Raw genomic sequence first — 18,743 nt, 5'->3', positions numbered from 1 at the left:
ATAACCATAGTGCTTCTCTATAAAAGAAATGACTAACAAAATAATATATAAACAATAAAATTGTTACCATAGTAACCATAACCATATAAAAGAAATGACTAACAAAATAATATATTGTTACCACAGTAACCATAACCATAGTGCTTCTCTATAAAAGAAATGACTAACAAAATAATATATAAACAATAAAATTGTTACCATAGTAACCATAACCATATAAAAGAAATGACTAACAAAATAATATATTGTTACCACAGTAACCATAACCATAGTGCTTCTCTATAAAAGAAATGACTAACAAAATAATATATTTTTACTATAGTAATCATAACCATTGTGCTTCTATATAAAAGAACTGACTAACAAAATAATATATAAACAATAAAATTGTTACCATAGTAACCATAACCATAGTGAATAATTTCATGAGAAAAATTGTTCCGGGATCGATACCCGGCCCCGGAAAAATTTTTCCCTTGAAATTATTCAAATCTGCTTTACAGGAAGCTTTACCTGAAAGACTAGATTTGCGTCATAACCATAGTGCTTCTCTATAAAAGAAATGACTAACAAAATAATATATTGTTACCATAGTAATCATAACCATAGTGCTTCTCTTTAAAATAAATGACTAACAAAATAATATATATTGTTACCATAGGCTAGTAATCATAACCATAGTGCTTCTCTATAAAAGAAATGAAGAGTATTACATAAAAAAGATGCTCTCTCAGATATAAAAAAAACCTTACGGTTCTATTTCAAATGTTGTCGATGATAACTCGCATAGCAATAGTCGCAAAAATATTTTGCTGCCACGTAATATTCGTTTCTAAATAATGAGGTCTGGCGTGTTTGAATTTTCTGTCCAAAATATCCCTTCTTTGAATTTCAATTGTAATTATGTGTTACTTAAAAAACTGTGTAAAAGAGAGTCCCTGTAAAATCTTTCTGTGTAAGACTTCTACGTCTGTTGCTGAAAATGATTTCTTCTACATCACAAGACACAATAATCCACACATTACGGAAATGGATCATCCAACCAGTACAGAGGAAAGGTGTTTTAGCTGATTTGTGAAACAGGATTTCTTTACGTATCGTAGCTCCCAAAATTCATCACGATGCTGGGTAGGTCTCAGACATGAAAGAAATTTAATTACAATTAATTAGGAACAGACTCTAGAACTTGGCATAAAGACGTCGCTACTTCAACGCCACTGCAAGTATTGCACCTGACTTCAAGCTGAACAAAACACATCGGAAGTGCGGTATATGACTCATTTAAATATTAAAGAATGAGGAAACAAACGAAGTCCACTCGTTTGTCCTTCGACTCATTGCGATGATTCGCAAGGTTGTAATGAAGCTTACAATGAGTAGTACTTATGAAATTTTTATGACACTGCTTAAATGGTGCTCGAAAGCAATTTTGCTGTTCTACAAATTACGGCATTACATCAGCTTTTACTGCACGTCAGACCTCAAAAGTGCAGTGCGTGTCCATAATGTGTGTCGCACTTAGTGTAGGCTACTCTCAGAAGAGAACTTACCGCGTGGTTTTTAAACTGATAGGCTACTCTTTATAGGGAAGGAAAACTCCTTGCAATAAGGAGTTTGAAAGTCTCTCAAATCGATGGTGTTGAACAGAAACCTCGTACGTAAAAAAATTAACAAATCGAGATATTTGTTCGTTATCAAGTTATTAAAATGTTTTTTTTTCGCTCTCCTGTAAAATACACAACGACACTCGAAATGTTGCGAAAAATGGAATACGTCCTCAGAAAAATCTCTTACGTGATGGACAAAAAAGGACTTTTAGATTTGAAATCAGCCTATGATAATTAACTACGAGTAATAATTATTTTCATTTCTGTGAGCGACAAAGAGTTTAAATTTGTTTTACGAGTATAGTGTTATTTAACTGATATTAACTAAATTATTAAGGTTTAGGGGAGAGTCGGGTTGTATCGGATATCCGGTAATATCGGACAGTGAGTTTCTTTCATCTACCACACGATGACAGTATCTGATTGACATGGTTACGTTTCTGTGATGTCGCATAGCGAAAAGTAACCATGTCATTCAGGTACTACCATATGGTGGTAGATGAAAGAAACGCACTGTCCGATATTACCCGATGTCTGATACTACCCGACTCTCCCCTAGCTTTCATCCCGTACCAAACATAACACAGTGTTTCAGTTACAGATTTAATACTAAAACAAGAAATTTTTCTGTACATTTGTAAATAAATAAATTATAAATAAAATAAATGAAACCATAACATCGTCACCACCACCACCAACACCACCACCACCACCACCACCAACACCACCACCACTGTAAATATTGCAGTAGTAATTCTGCACAAAACAAATGAAATTGTAAGAAAAAAAAAAATTATTTTCTGTATTTTTATTTATTTATGTATTAATTAATTAATTAATTTACTTACTTATTTATTTATCTATTTACTTATTTATCTATTTATTTATATATTTACTTATTTATTTACCTCTTTATTTATTTATCTATTTATTAATTAATTTATCTATTTATTTACTTATTTATCTATTTATTTATTTATCTATCTATTCATTTAACTATTTATTTATTTCTTTATTTATCTACTTAATTATTTATTTATTTATTTAACTATTTATTTATTTATTTATCTATTCATTTATTAATTTATCTATTTATTTATTTATCTATTTATTTACATATTTATTTATATATATATTTATTTATCTATTTATTTGTTTATTTATTCACTTATTTATTTATTTATTTATCTATTTATTTATTCGTTTATTTACTTATTTATTTATTTATCTATTTATTTCTTTATTTATCTATTTATTTATTTGTTTATTCACTTATTTCTTTATTTATCTATTTATTTATTTCTTTATTTATCTATTTATTTATTTATTTCTTTATTTATCTATTTATTTATTTATCTATTTATTATTTTATTTATATATTTATTTATTTATTTATCTATTTATTTGTTTATCTATTTATTATTTTATTTATCTATTTATTTATTTCTTTATTTGTCTATTTATTTATATATGTATATGTATATTTATTTATTTATTTATTCATCTCTTTATTTATCTATTTATTTATTTATTTATTCACTTATTTATTTATTTATTTATTTATTTATCTATTTATTTATTCGTTTATTTACTTATTTCTTTATTTATCTATTTATTTATTTCTTTCTTTATCTATTTATTTATTTACTTATTTATCTATTTATTTATTCATCTATTTATTATTTTATTTATCTATTTATTTATTTCTTTATCTATTTATTTATTTCTTTATTTGTCTATTTATTTATATATGTATATGTATATTTATTTATTTATTCATCTCTTTATTTATCTATTTATTTATTTCCCCTCAGACCTTCTCTTCCACATCGCTAGAAATACTAGATTATGCTCTTTCAGAACACATTAAAAAACTATAAAGTGCTATTTAAAAATGTTCTCGAGACTTCATAATACGCATAACAATAATCTGAAGAATATTTTTCCCCGCAAAAATGTTCCTTTCTAAATATAAGGTTTGATTTCTCTAGGGTTTTGTCTAAAACTCCCTTATTATATTTTAAATTGCAGTTAAGCATTACTTTTGAAACATAGGGTAGGCTCTTACAACAGAAAATAAGTGACATCTTTTGCACGCTGAAGAGCTTTCTTTCCAAAGAGGCTAAGCGACAAAAACAAGTTTCTGAGATATTCATTAAAAATCCACTACGAAATGCACGTTGATATACCACCACCACCACCACCACCACCACCACCACCACCACCACCACCTCTACCATCACAAACATCAAGAATTCGAATGATGCTTCTAGTATCCATGTTAAAAGTTTATGAGTAATTGCTTTATATGAAAATATTATCTAGCAATCCAATGGTATATTCTGAATAATACTACGCTAATAATTTATTATGTGTGTATCTATATTACCGGTTGTACTGTATGGTTGTGAAACTTGGACTCTCACTTTGAGAGAGGAACATAGGTTAAGGGTGTTTGAGAATAAGGTGCTTAGGAAAACGTTTGGGGCTAAGAGGGATGAAGTTACAGGAGAATGGAGAAAGTTACACTATGCAGAACTGCACGCATTGCATTCTTCACCTGACATAATTAGGAACATTAAATCCAGACGTTTCAGATGGGCAGGGCATGTAGCACGTATGGGCGAATCCAGAAATGCATATAGAGTATTGGCTGGGAGGCCAGAGGGAAAAAGACCTATGGGAAGGCCGAGACGTAGATGTGAAGATAATATTAAAATGGATTTGAGGGAGGTGGGATATGATGGTAGAGAATGGATTGGTCTTGCTCAGGATAGGCACCGATGGCGGACTTATGTGAGGGCGGCAATGAACCTCCGGGTTCCTTAAAAGCCAGTAAGTAAGTAAGTAAATAAGTAAGTAAGTAAGTATGTATGTAAGTAAGTGTGTATCTAATGCCTACACACTTCACTTCCCGTGATTCGGGTTCCGCATACTGCGGATAGATGGCAGGACTGTTACCCATTTTCAAATTGCACACCACTTCGGCGGGCCACGTTATGCATGATGTGTATCTGTGAAGAGTTATGTAGTGCACTAGGGTGAGTGTATGTTAAGTGTTCGTGTAAGTGTAGTGTAAGGAATGGGTGAGGATGATGATGAAGGTGAGAAAGGGAGAAGGGGAAACCGGTGCCGGCACGTAGCCTACTACTGTCGAATAGCACCAGGGGGCCGCCAGGCTTAACGTCCCCGTCCGACGGACGAATCAGTATGGACAGTGATATATGCCTTCCCTTCATATGCACAGCGGAGAAATTTGGGATTTAACATTTAATTTATTATCGAGATATTAAAAATGATAGGGGATTCATCGAAATTCTACAATTATTGTGTGAAACGTTAATGCCGTTCGTGACTTATTATGAGCAAGGTTGGGATTGTAAGGATGTCTGACATTTGAAATAAGAAAAGTTTTGATATTATATTTCTTTTTATTTCTGTCTTCATATTCCACACTTTTAAATTCAACAAGACAGAGTCTTCTACTTCATAATCGCTTCCTCATTCCATGAGGCCTTGTCTGCAGACAACAATGCTATTGATAGTCTAAACGATTCACACATCAGTATGACGTCAATGAGTTGTTTGAAATTATGTATAATGATATATAATTACAGAGAATTGGATTCATTTGGAAATTAATACCACAGTGAAGTGCCTTAAAACCAAACTAGTTAAATTAACTATTTTTGTCTCTATACTTTCTGCATTCACTAATTACACCCATTTGTGTATACTAATAATACTTTTTTGTTAAATTAAAATTTAGTTATTCTTTTCGTTAATCTTTCACAAGTTAAAAAGCGTTTGAACTGAATCTTTCTTTCCCAGATCCATCTGATACCGATATCATAGATCCACAGCAACTCTTCTTAACACGGCCCTCCTTGTAAAAAATTATAAATCACTGAAAGAAAGAAGTATAAAAATACAATATTCATTTGTTAATTAATACGTCAACGTTATTGTTGGAATTGAATATATATAAAGAGACGGTGGGTGGGTTGTTTCTTGGAGGAAATACTGAGATGCACATAATCCTTGAAAATATAAAAACAAATGAACATGGATGCGTCAGCCAGCTAAGCGTAAGTTGTGTAATTCCACTTCATGATGTAGTGTGAAATGCAGATTCAATCTGAAACAGAGGTTAATCAGAGGAGAAGGGGTATTAATCCGCTTAAGAAATGTATCCCTAATTGAAATGAGTGTTCCTAGATTTATTCAGAAGATGCGGTGTCTAAGCAACATTAAAATTTAATTGTAGAATGAGATAAGTGAGCTATTCCGGCAGCTTTCTTGTTTTAAGGAAAAAAGTTCGGAACTCCTTGAGCGTTGTGACGTCATCAGCGGAAACCTGTCCGTGATGTGGACGCGTCATAATCCACCAGCGTTTAATATACCTGACGTCATTATCAAATTAATAAGGATGTCTAAACTGACTACATAAGCGCAGAGTGGAGTCTGAAAGATGGGCGGAAATAAATAAATAAACAAATAAATATATATATATAAATCAACTAAATAAATAAATACACAAATTACTAACTAAAGAAATGAAATAAATAACAAAATAAAATAAATAAGTACCCGTAAATAGCTAAATAAAATAAATAAACAAATAAATTAATATTAATTAATTAATTAAAATAATATACTAATTAAAATGTATTTAAAATAATTTCAATAATGTAAATAAATTACTTGAATTATATAAATTAAATAAATAAAATAAATAGATAGAATAAATAAAGTATTAAATAAATAGACCTGAATAAACAAATAAATAATTTAATTAATTAATTCCTTAAAATTAATTAATCAAATAAATTACTAAATAAATATATAAATTAAATAAATTCCATAAATTAAACAAATAAGTAAATAGATAAATAAATAAACAAATCATTAAATAAATAAATAAATGTATTAAGTAATTAAATAAATAACTAAATTGATTAATTAATTAACTGAGTACATAAATTAATAAATTAAATACATTAATAACTAATTAAATAAATAAATAAATTATTTACATAAATAATTAAATAAATAAAGAAATAAATAAATACGTTAAATTAGTAAATAAAATTAAATAATTAAATAAACAATTTAAATAACTGGAATAAATTGAATGAATTAAATAAATAAAGAGATAGGTTAATGAATTAAGTAATTAAGTAAATAAAATGAATAACAAAATAAATGAATTGGATAAATGAAAAAGTAAATAAAATAAACAGATAAATAACTAAATAAATAGTAAATAAATAAATAAATTTGAAAACAATAAATATGTTAACTTGTTATGAAAACTATAAAATATTTTTGTTGTATTCTTACGACTATTGTCTCACTTGAGTGAGAGATATAATGCAATTGATTACTCATGGGAGATGAGGGATTTGCTTTTTGGTGCCCGAGGATCGGCGTATAAATATACTACTGACATTTTAAAACAATATGATACGACATCTCAAGATATTTAAAATATTTGTTTAAATATCTTAAAGAATCTATAGGCATTTTACATAATCATTTACATAAAGTTTAATTTTTTTGACTTTCTAAATTGCATATTGCACTATGATTGCTACCTACTATATTGATTTTTCTCTCTATTCTATAAATACATTTTTTAAATTGTTTTCCGGACCTATACGGTCATCTGTTATCACAGGCGGATTTTATTACTATTAGGCTATTTTACGCTCTCAGATAAGCCAGTTTTGCTTTCCTTAAATCTGCTAGTCTGGTTAAATAAAGATTGTATTCCTAAGATACGAAATTTGTAAATCGTCTCCTGTATCTGATATGAAAATCTGATTGTCAGTGTATGAAAAGTGTGCAAAATTATTTATTGTTATTGAAACATTTGAAATGTGGGTATGGATAAGAATGGAGCGTGTGAAATGGACAAACACAATAAGAAATGAAGCTATGTTGGAAAGAGTGGATGAAGAAATAATGATGTTGAAATTGATCAGGAAGAGAAAAAGGAATTGGTTGGGTCACTGGATTAAAGCAACTGCCTAATGAAGGACGCACTGGAAGTAATGGTGAACGGGTGAAGGAAAAAATCTCTCTTTTTCCCCTCACAAGGACTACGGTTCTTTCAGCAGAGATAGATTTTGACGTAGGTACGAAAGAACCAGCAAAATTTGCCTAGAACACCCTTATCCAGGGACAGAGTTATTTACGTGTTTCAAATATAGGCTATAACATGTGTTAGTCAGTTTTACTTTCTGTCAGGGATCCTGCTATTACCTGTGACTGAACCAGGAACCTTCCAGTCCCTAGCCAATTGCTATATCAACTAAGCTAACCGGCTGTTAACTCAACAAAACAGCTAACAGAAAGATAATTTACAGAATAAACAAAGCTGTAACGATAGAATGGCTTGCGTTGACTTTCTTAAACCATCTCTGCGGTCAACACGACAGACAGTTTATCTCCCTTCTATTAGTTGAAAAGGTAATTTATATTCTTCTGTTGTCTTCATTCATTCCTTTTTATTTTCTTTATTATATTTCTATTTCCATTCTAAGATTACAAGATGGAAACGTCGACCTTGAGATTTATAAACGAGTTTTTTATTATTATTCAGAATGATTATTCATTTCACTAGAAGCAACACTGGAGAACAATGGGTATTTCGCAAGTGATACTGCCATAAGTATCAACGTAGCGTACGCTGTACTGCAGGGGTGTCAATGCAGTATTGCCAACAAATTCACGTACTCCAGTCTATTACACACTGGTTTTCAGTGCCCCTGTAGCTTTCAACGTATGAATGATGTAAAGTTTTACTAAAATAAAGTATGAAAAGATTATGTTTTGTTGAAAATTTGGGGCTTAGCCCTACTATTGGTTGTCAAAAAAAAAAAAACAAAATAAAACAAAAACAAAAAATTAATCTCAGAAATTATTTGGGCTACACAGACCTCTAATTATCAACAACATATTATATTTTCGTGCTTTATTTTCGTAATACTTCAAAACATGATACGTTTAAATGTGTAGTGATACTCGGAAATACTATGCTAGTGATACATATAGGCAACACTGTATATTAGGCCTACATTTTCTAATATACAGGATGATTCACGAGGATTTACCGCTCCTTACGGAGCTTATTTCCAAAGACATTCTAAAGAAAGAAAGTCATATAAACATTTGTTCTAATCTCAATATTTTCAGAATTACACTAATTTGAAGTTGTTTGTAAAATACAATTATTCTTGAGTTTTAAGGGTAAAAGAAAATTACACATAAAGAATGAACTCTTCAGGAGTATAATTTCTTTAATTAGCTAGTATTCTGAAGCTAAAAATGTGTTGGGAATTACATAGTTGCTATGTACAAAATTTTTTTATAGATTTTTAACTACAAAATTATATTTTCTTACGCATTTATCATAGAAATTGTTACAAATCACGCCACTCTTGTAAATTCTTCAAGATTGTACATTGGGATGCATAATTAAACTGTAAAGAATCAAGTTCCCAAAGTCGTATGATTTGTAACAATTTTTGTGATAAGTGCGTAAGAATGATGCCATTTTTAGTTAAAAATTGAGAAACAAAATCTGTACAAAGCAATTCACAACACATTTTTAGCTTCAGAACACTAGGGAATTAAAGAAATGACACTTCTGAATAGTTCATTCTCTATTTATAGTATTTGTTTAGTTTTAAAGCTAAAGAAAGAAGATATTTTACTAACAACTTCAAATTAATATAACTTTGAAAATTTTGAAATTAGGACAAATGTTTAGTCTATATGACATTTCTTGCTCGAATATCTTCGGAAATAAGCTACTCTTGAATCACCCTGTATATACTGTAGGAGTCAAAATATGTCATCCACATTATATTAATCCATAATTTTCTGTCCAAGACCAGGTCTTCCACTGCAAAGCCAGCATTGTGCAATTTTTCCTATTTTCTGCCTTCCTCTTAGTCTCCGCATATGAAACATACTTAGGTCTACTTACTTACTTACTTACTGGCTTTTAAGGAACCCGGAGGTTCATTGCCGCCCTCACATAAGCCCGCCATTGGTCCCTATCCTGAGCAAGATTAATCCAGTCTCTATCATCATATCCCACCTCCCTCAAATCCATTTTAATATTACCTTCCCACCTAAGTCTTGGCCTCCCCAAAGGTCTTTTTCCCTCCGGCCTCCCAACTAACACTCTATATACATTTCTGGATTCGCCCATACGTGCTACATGTCCTGCCCATCTCAAACGTCTGGATTTTATGTGCCTAATTATGTCAGGTGAAGAATACAATGCGTGCAGCTCTGCGTTGTGTAACTTTCTCCATTCTCCTGTAACTTCATCCCTCTTAGCCCCAAATATTTTCCTAAGAACATTATTCTCAAACACCCTTAATATATATATTGTCGTCTATCATCTGATATCTTCTTCTGCTCACAACTCTTCTCCCGTCCGAAATTCTTGCTAATCGCCGTATAAAATTATTTTCGGTTGCCCAAAGGTAAGGCTTATGATTTACTTCAAGTTTTTAGAGATCAAATGTCTACTAAGGTTTTAAGCATTTATGTTTTTTTATAGTTTTTTCGATGATAGTGAGCTGGTCTACTCATCAAGTCTCAACTTGGAAGACCAGGTTATTTTCCTTCAAAGTTACCTTCTGCTAGTCTTTGACTAATCAAAGTTATTCTGGAGTAAATTAACAAATACTTAATTCCTTGCGGTAATACCAAAATTCGAGTTCTTGTAAACAGAGTTTTAAGGCCGGAGATGGCAGAAGTTTTTACCCCTGACTACAACTCATTCTGACATCAACGTATGGCAGTTCCCAGAAAACAATTTCTCTACTCCAGGTCAGAGATTTGGGTTCAGACACGCTCATGGATGTAATGACAGGGATTCCCGAGAATCTGAGAACGTAATTACTAAGTATGGGATCAGCAGTGACTAACACAACGCCATTTTGTTGTTCGTGGCATACCTGTTCGTGTCTGTGAGCAGAAAAAGTGACGATATCAGAGGACGCGAACCTGTTTGTATATAATGGCACGCAGTCTGAGACTGACTTCAGATATCGAGAAGACGCCAAGTAGCTTCGACTGCGAGACATTACACGTGAGTACTGCAGCCCACTTGGAGACAAAGGCAGCATTTATTGTAGTTACAGTAGGCTACTATAATTATATCAGTGGTTCCTAAACTTTTGAATATCATATTTCATCTTAGGTATTGATTTAGAATTTAGATTTATTTATTCGTCTGGTAAAGTTCAGGCCTTCAGACTTATTCTTCCACTTAAACAGAACTAACTACAAAAAATGTAATAATTATAATAAACTAGAATGTATACAGTAAAATGAGTGTACAAGAGAGTAATGACATAAAAAGATTCAAGTAAAGCGTTTAACCTAAAAATCCGGCATCGGGATGGGAATCCGGTGTAGCTTAGTGGATGGAGCGTCAGCACGTAGAGCTGAAAATCAGGGTTCAAATCCCGGTGCCGGAGAGAATTTTACTCCTTTCCACTTATCTTTCATCATATGATGACGCGGAGTCTCTGCACGTAATGTACTTCGGTACATCAAAATAATATAAAAATAGAAGCTAAAAATAAGAAGTAATTAATATTATTCAGTTATTACCTACATTCAAAGACAAAGTATATGATTATGACTCGTAACAAGAACATAGTATGAAATGGAAATATAAAAATTCGAAATTTATTCCTTTGAAGAGATTGAAAAATTCAAATATCTTGCAGCAACAATAACAATAATACAGACGTGGACAAATTATTAGACTAAAACGTTTTCTTGTAAACATAATATAATTCGTCATATCAACTATCAGTATAATTCACAGAGTCTCTATTGTTGTAAATATGATTGTTTACATCTTCAGGTATATTTTTCTAATTGTTAAGTATACTTGGTCTGGCTGTGTTGGTACTACTGGTATTTTAATTTTATACTGCAGAAGATATTCTCCCATGGCCTGCAAGAAGACCGGACATGAACGAAATTGAAAATCTGTGATCTATACTGAAGCACAAAGTGAACAGAAAGACGCTTACAACAAAACATGGACTCATTTAAGCACTGTCTGATATCTGGCTAAATGATGCTGATATTCAAAGAAAGTGTCAAACTTTGGTTTCCAGCATCCCTGACAAAATCAACGTGTTAATAAAGAATAAGGGAATGTTCACAAAATATTAATAACCACCAGACTCAATTTTCTGTTCATTATATCTGTGCAAAATACATTTTTGTTCATTATTTCTGCCGATAAATACAGCTTTGTTGCACATATAATTAATTTAGTCTAATAATTTGTCCACGTCTGTATAAGTGAAACCTGGGAGAAAATTAAACGCAGAGTAAATATGGAAAGTGCATGTTATTATTCGGTTGAGAAGCTTTTGTCATCCAGTCTGCTTTCAAAATATATGAAAGTTAGAATTTATAAAACAGTTGTATTACCGATTGTTCTTTATGGTTGTGAAACTTGGACTCTCACTTTGAGAGAGGAGCAGAGAATAAGGTGCTTAGGAAAATATTTGGGCTCAAAGGGATGAAGTCACAGGAGAATGGAGAAAGTTACACAACACAGAACTGCACGAATTGTATTCTTCATTTGACATAATTAGGAACATTAAATCCAGACGTTTGAGATGGGCAGGGCATGTAGTACGTATGGGTGAATCCAGAAATGCATATAGAGTGTTAGTTGGGAGATCGGAGAGAAAAAGACCTTTAGGGATGCCGAAAGTATATGGGAGGATAATATTAAAATAGATTTGAGGGAGTTGGGATATGATGGCAGGGACTGGATTAATCTTGCTCAGGTAGAGACCAATGGCGGGCTTATGTGAGGCAGGAATGAATCTACGGGTTCTTTAAAAGCCATAAGTAAGTAATTAGCTATATTAAGCCTGGTAATTACACATAAATAGCAAAATTAATACAGAAACGAGATAAAAGTGGAAGTAGATAAGTAATATTTTACATTTAATAATAGTGAGGTTTTTGACTGTTTAATAGATGAATTTTAAATTTATTTTTTTAATATCGACAGCTCCCAGCGATCTCTGATAGAGAGGCGAGGGAATTCGAAACTTTAGCAAGTGAAACTGTGAAAGAGAAAGATTATAGTGTAGTGCTGTGTGAAGAAATTGTAAGAACAGGGGAGCGGTTGTGAAAGTTGTGTAAATCAGAAACTCAAGTGAAACGATTTGATAAATATGTTGGTGAGGATGTACTCAATATACAGGGTTAGTTAAAAGTCCCCACCACCTAAATAACTTTTGAAGCATACGGTTCAGTGACATGAAACTTGGTATGTGGGGATAAACTTATACTAAGAACTCAATAATGGTATTACCGGGTTTTTTCTACTTCCAGTTTAACCGGAAGTAACTTCAACTCCCTTATTTTAAATGGAACACCCAATATATTATTTTATTTTTGAACAGTACTCATTAAGATCTTTTCAAAAAGTACCCACACTTGATACTTCTGTACAAATTCAGTGTTGCTAAGTCAAGAAAACAGAAAAGTGTATCGAATATTAAAATAATAAAATACTCCTTCCTTAACAAAAACAAAACAAAGCTAGCTCACCTTCTAAATTATGTGTTCAAATTGGTAGCCCTCAGCTGCTTTACAATGTGTCACTCGATCATAGAAACCATTTAAGGAATGATTTAACCAGGCTTTAGAAATATCTTGCACCACATCCATTTTTATTTAGCAACGCTGAATTTGTACAGAAGTATCAAGTGTGGGTACTTTTTGAAAAGCTCTTGATGAGCTTTATTCAAAAATAAAAAATATATATTGAGTGCTACATTTAAAATAAGAGAGTTGGAGTTACTTCCGGTTAAACTGGAAGTAGAAAAAACTCGGTAATGCCATTATTGAGTTCTTAGTATATGGTTATCCCCACATACCAAGTTTCATGTCACTGAACCACATGCTTCAAAAGTTATTTAGGTGGTGCGGGACTTTTAACTAACCCCTTTATAGAACAGGAAGGACAAGGAATGGAAGGTTATTTGCCCACTCATAGTCAGTCGATGCCATTATAACATTTTCAGCGACGGTGTTACATGATCAGATCGATGAATGTTGCAAATAAAACGTACACATACATTATGAACACGCTGGAGTATATGACTGAGATTAACACTTAAGTCAGTGAGTAGAGAGTCACAATATTCAAAATAGGGCATAACTAGTGTTTGCACTAATAGTTTTTCTAGCGTACATTGTAAGAAGTTTTTTTTATCCTATTCAGTTTATTATGGATAAAAGAAAATATTTTCTTACACGTCTGCGTAATTTTTGTATTCTAAGTAATACTTAACATTTCTGTCCATAGGATACAAAGTGATTCAGGATCTCTAAGACAAACTCTGAGGAGTGATAGATCTCCCAATAAGGATCATTTCTCGTGAAATAACACATGTTCTATGAAGCGTCATTTAGGAGTTATGCAACATCGAAGAAAAGACAAGTTTTAATGTCATTGCAATTTGAAAATGGGTCACAGTCCTGCCATCTATACGCAGTATGCGGAACGAGAATCACGTAAAGTGAAGTGGGTAGGCATTAGACACACACACACAATTTAGAAATGAATCATTCATTTAAGTCTTCAAGTACACTTTCGGACAGGTTACAGAAGATATTCAAATTGTCTTCCTTAAAATGTCGTAGCAGTGACTGTTGGACTCTCGAAATTTTAGGTCTATCACCAGCAAAGATTTACCGTAAACGTTTGGGGTGGAATTGTCGGTTATCATCTGCTGGGACTTGTCATTTTGTCGCCATGGATTGGAAGAGAGGGACTTCATACGTAGCCAGCGCGATCGCCCGACTTAACGCCCATAGTACAGTTTCAGGGCATGTGACGAGTGTCTGTATGTCACCCCAGTTGACACCCTAGAGGAACTGATTGTGCGAATATTAGCTGTTTTTATTAATTCGACACAGACAGACATGCAAGCACAAATAAATAAATAAATAAATAAATAAATAAATAAATAAATAAATAAATAAATAAATAAATAAATAAATAAATAAATAAGTATTAAAATTAAGTAAATGAAAAAAAAACATTTTCAGACATAGTTTTAAAACGCTTACACTATTGTTTACTTACGGTCTTACTAATAAACCGTGTATAGTTTTTATACGAGACTTACGCAGAGTTGAGACAGAAAACTTTACTAATAAACCATGCATAAGCTATGGACGTATAAACAGGCTGTAACTATATAATGGGAATTGCTTTGCAGTAGTTATATGCACGAAACCCACAGTCTTACTAATAAACCGTGTATAGTTTTTATACTAGACTTACGCAGAGTTGAGACAGAAAACTTTACTAATAAACCATGAATAAGCTATGGACGTATAAACAGGCTGTAACTATATAATGGGAATTGCTTTGCAGTAGTTATATACACGAAACCCCTTGTTTAAGCGTAGTATATATAGAAAAAATGGTCGCCCCTCTAACAGCTGTTCGTATCGACTGTTATTTTATGATGATGGTTGACTTGTAACCACAGAAGAACAAACCAAAGAGCATAGAATAATTAGAATAATATTGCTGTAGCTTGTACTCTTTGATCAAAATATAGTGTGGTAATCGATTAGAGCCTGTTGTACTATCGATACTTAACACGCCACACTAGAGCGCTCTACTGGATGCAATAAAGAACCTCAGATATTCTATTACCTTTCGTAACGAAGTAATGACGAAACTATGACGTAGCTGTGTAACAGTTATACTGTTATACACGACGTATGTAGTGATTATTAGTAAGGAATTTACACACGACTTATAAACGAGCTACTCATTGTATAAGTATAAGACAGTTAAACGTCTGTATATAGAGTTTTTATTAGTAAGACCGTTACAGAATAATGAGCAGGGACGGGAAATTTTCTTCGAAAAGTTGAAGGTCATAACTTCTTTTTCAATAATTCCGTTGAAATTGTTTCATAAAAATTGTTGTAATAGTATAAAAATGGCATAGAAGCACTTCATAACACTACATGAAACAGGTTACCTCTTTTACTTGAACCAAAATACAAACAAAATCTGGGAAAATTCATTTTTCATATTATGGACCGAGATTATACAATCAGTTTATTAAAATAAATCTAGAATTAAGTAACCTTAATAGAGATATGTTCTGTAAATGATTAAAATTTATATTATCATATTTTTTATTGAAACTGTATATTATTCAAATTTACTCGTATGTATATGCTTTATTTTCCATTTTTCAACTAGTTTTTTTTTTTAATTCTTACTTAAAAATTTAATCATATCACTTAAATCGTAGTAGGGTAAATTTACCTAATTCCGTGCTACCACTAATTCCATGATAGTTTTTTTTTTTCACTGCATGTCACGGGATTGCGTATCTTGCTCAAAAGTAGGCGAAAGATGCACTCCTTCGAGAAAGATGTCTGGCGCTATTGTCGAACGGCAAAGCTTTGACTGATATTCAATTTAAGAAACGTATCACGAGATTAAGAATATCACGGAATTAAGCAACTTTACCCTACTTATTATATAATGTGACTGCTACTTCCTCAAGCACAAGCATGAGCTATTTTGGGGCAAATTATATATAACATTTATTTATTTATTTATTTATTTATTTATTTATTTATTTATTTATTTATTTATTTATTTATTTATTTATATTTAAACTAGTGGCTTGTGCAGCAAATGCTGCAAACTAAGTTCATTAGACATTCAAATAAACATTTTTTCAGATTTATTTTCAATGAAGAATACCAGACATTCGGAAAGTTATTTGCTTCCATAACAATGAAAGATACTCTCTCTCGACCCAATACTGAAGACAACCACGCATATGAATATCTACACCACACCGCCATTAAATATATGAAAAAGACCCAACCCCACTTGATACTACAATAATATTTCATTTCTAATGGTAACAATGTCATCAAACCACCTCAAGTTTTGCAGTTTTTAATATCCAATACACAGCTGTACCCAGAAAATTACACACCACAGAATCGAACCTGTAAATTATTTTTAGTAAGTTAAGTTTTTAATAGCCAATTTAATTTGGGCTCTAAATATGTCCGCATTCTTGCAGATCATGGCCTTCGTGTAATATTGTTTACTGTAGTATGTGTTTTGTTTTATTCTGAAATGCAAGACGGCCGACTTGATGCTCGCTTCGCTGCTCCTTTACAAAAAAACGAAGGGAATATCAAGTCGGCCGTGAATGCTATTAGCTAGTTCTCAAAACTGACGACAGATGAATTTTGTAAAATAGGAAAATTATGTTTAAAAATTGACATTTCACTGAAAAGTACTACTTTTCCGAAAAACTTTGAGTTCCAAGCTTCAAAATGAGGGGTCACTCATTAAAATCCGTCCAGCCGTTTTCCCGTAATTTCCATTATCAGTTCAAATTATATATAGATATGTATAGGCATATATGAAATTTTTCTGTAATTTCAATAAATTTCAATTTCGAATTAAAAAAAACGAAACCTCTTTACAGTGAAGTGGAACAAACGCATCAACATTGCTTCAGTACTTCTGGTTAAAGTAGTGTTTCTCCTTACCAATTTTGCAAAGAATGAAAACGCAGATATTTTTGTGTGCCCTTGTGAGCAAAAATTATGCAACACTACTTATAGCTTCCTCATTTTACGAAGAAACTATTTATACAAAAAGAAATATTTTGAACATGTTTCTAATTACAGTGTTTTCATTTATAAAACATGCCAAATTTAAACGGCTATTACACTAACCGATGTTGATGGAAATCTTTTCGATGCCGTGACGCTACTAATTGTTAAATATGTTCTGATTTCCAGCTCACACCATGCCAGGAGCACTGTTTGTCCTCATATTTCTGGTTGCCGCGGGAGTGCTTGACGCAGCACCGGTCAAAAACGACATCACAAAGGAGCTACCTCCAGTAGAATTGAAACACGAAGGAATTTATCAAACTATGCTGGACCCGGAACTTCATTCTCTTCCTGAAGAGTACTTCGGCCCTGGCTATGTGTGGGACACCAAGGGTTTGCCCAGACGAGTGGACAGTGAAGAGGTGAAGAACAACACCCCAAACACAGTTTGAAATCAACTATGGAACTTTATTTAACATCTGCACATACGGGTCACTAGCAAAGACATTCAGAGTTGATGCAATTCAGTCGGACTTGTAAAACCACTTGAGTCTTAGATTGTTTTTTAAAGAAAACCTTCTGAACTAAATGTTTGTTATGTAAGTTTGACAAGGAACAAAAGTGTCTCTTAGTAACGAAATAATCCATATATCGTATATCATCTTATTCACGTCTTCACAACATCCATCTTCATTTTCATATCATAATTATTTCTCATGACTCTTTCACGAATTTTCTATATTCTTTCTCCAAATTAATATTTATTTTGTTTTTGACGAAATGTAGCTTTCAAAATGCACCGCTCAAAACAACTTCACTTATGATTTTCCGAAGAACTCAAAATTAGCTTGTAGAGGAACAAAATACTTATTGCTATTTTTGCAGATGTGCTAACATATTTCATAAATAATTGAAATCATGTGGTTTTACGAATGATAAATTCAATTCAGGAGTAATGTAGGGTAATTAAATTTTTGTTGCGTCGCATTTGGGACGATTTTTTTTTACTGTGTTAAAAATATATAACAAAATTATGCATTTATTTGTATTACAAAGTAATAAGTTATTAAATACTTTTTTTAAAATAAGAAATGTAAATTTTGACAACCTTCCTTTATAAATACAGAACCGTTTCTCTTCACTTCCTTCTCCTTCTTTTCATGTTAAACGTCTGTATTCTAGGTACAAAAGAGAAAAATACTCTAACGTCATTCGTGGTGCTACGCAAACAGAAGTGTAAGTGGTTTTCTATGCACCCGTCTCTCTCCAGTCTCTACTTAATGTGCCTCCTCGATATTTTCCACACAGCAGTCAGGAAAATATTGGGTATATGGGTTATTTATGTACATTAATATCAAATAAAATAAGCTATAATGTTAGAGAAATTACCTCTCAGAATCGTCTTATCAGTAGATGCCGCATGTTGAAACTCCCGTC

General features: G+C 32.0%; 1 long non-coding RNA gene across 1 annotated transcript; it reads left to right on the top strand.

The window, feature by feature from the left end:
• The first annotated feature begins 10,249 nt into the window (after window positions 1-10,249).
• Window positions 10,250-18,427, top strand: LOC138713852 (uncharacterized). Its single transcript, XR_011335998.1, has 2 exons — window positions 10,250-10,722; window positions 17,493-18,427. It is a non-coding gene; the product is annotated as an uncharacterized lncRNA (long non-coding RNA).
• Window positions 18,428-18,743: the final 316 nt, after the last annotated feature.

Source organism: Periplaneta americana, chromosome 14 (genome assembly GCF_040183065.1).
Source record: "Periplaneta americana isolate PAMFEO1 chromosome 14, P.americana_PAMFEO1_priV1, whole genome shotgun sequence".
NCBI lineage: Eukaryota > Metazoa > Arthropoda > Insecta > Blattodea > Blattidae > Periplaneta > Periplaneta americana.
Note: the sequence above shows the minus strand (reverse complement) of the source record. Positions and strands in the feature narration are given on the sequence as shown.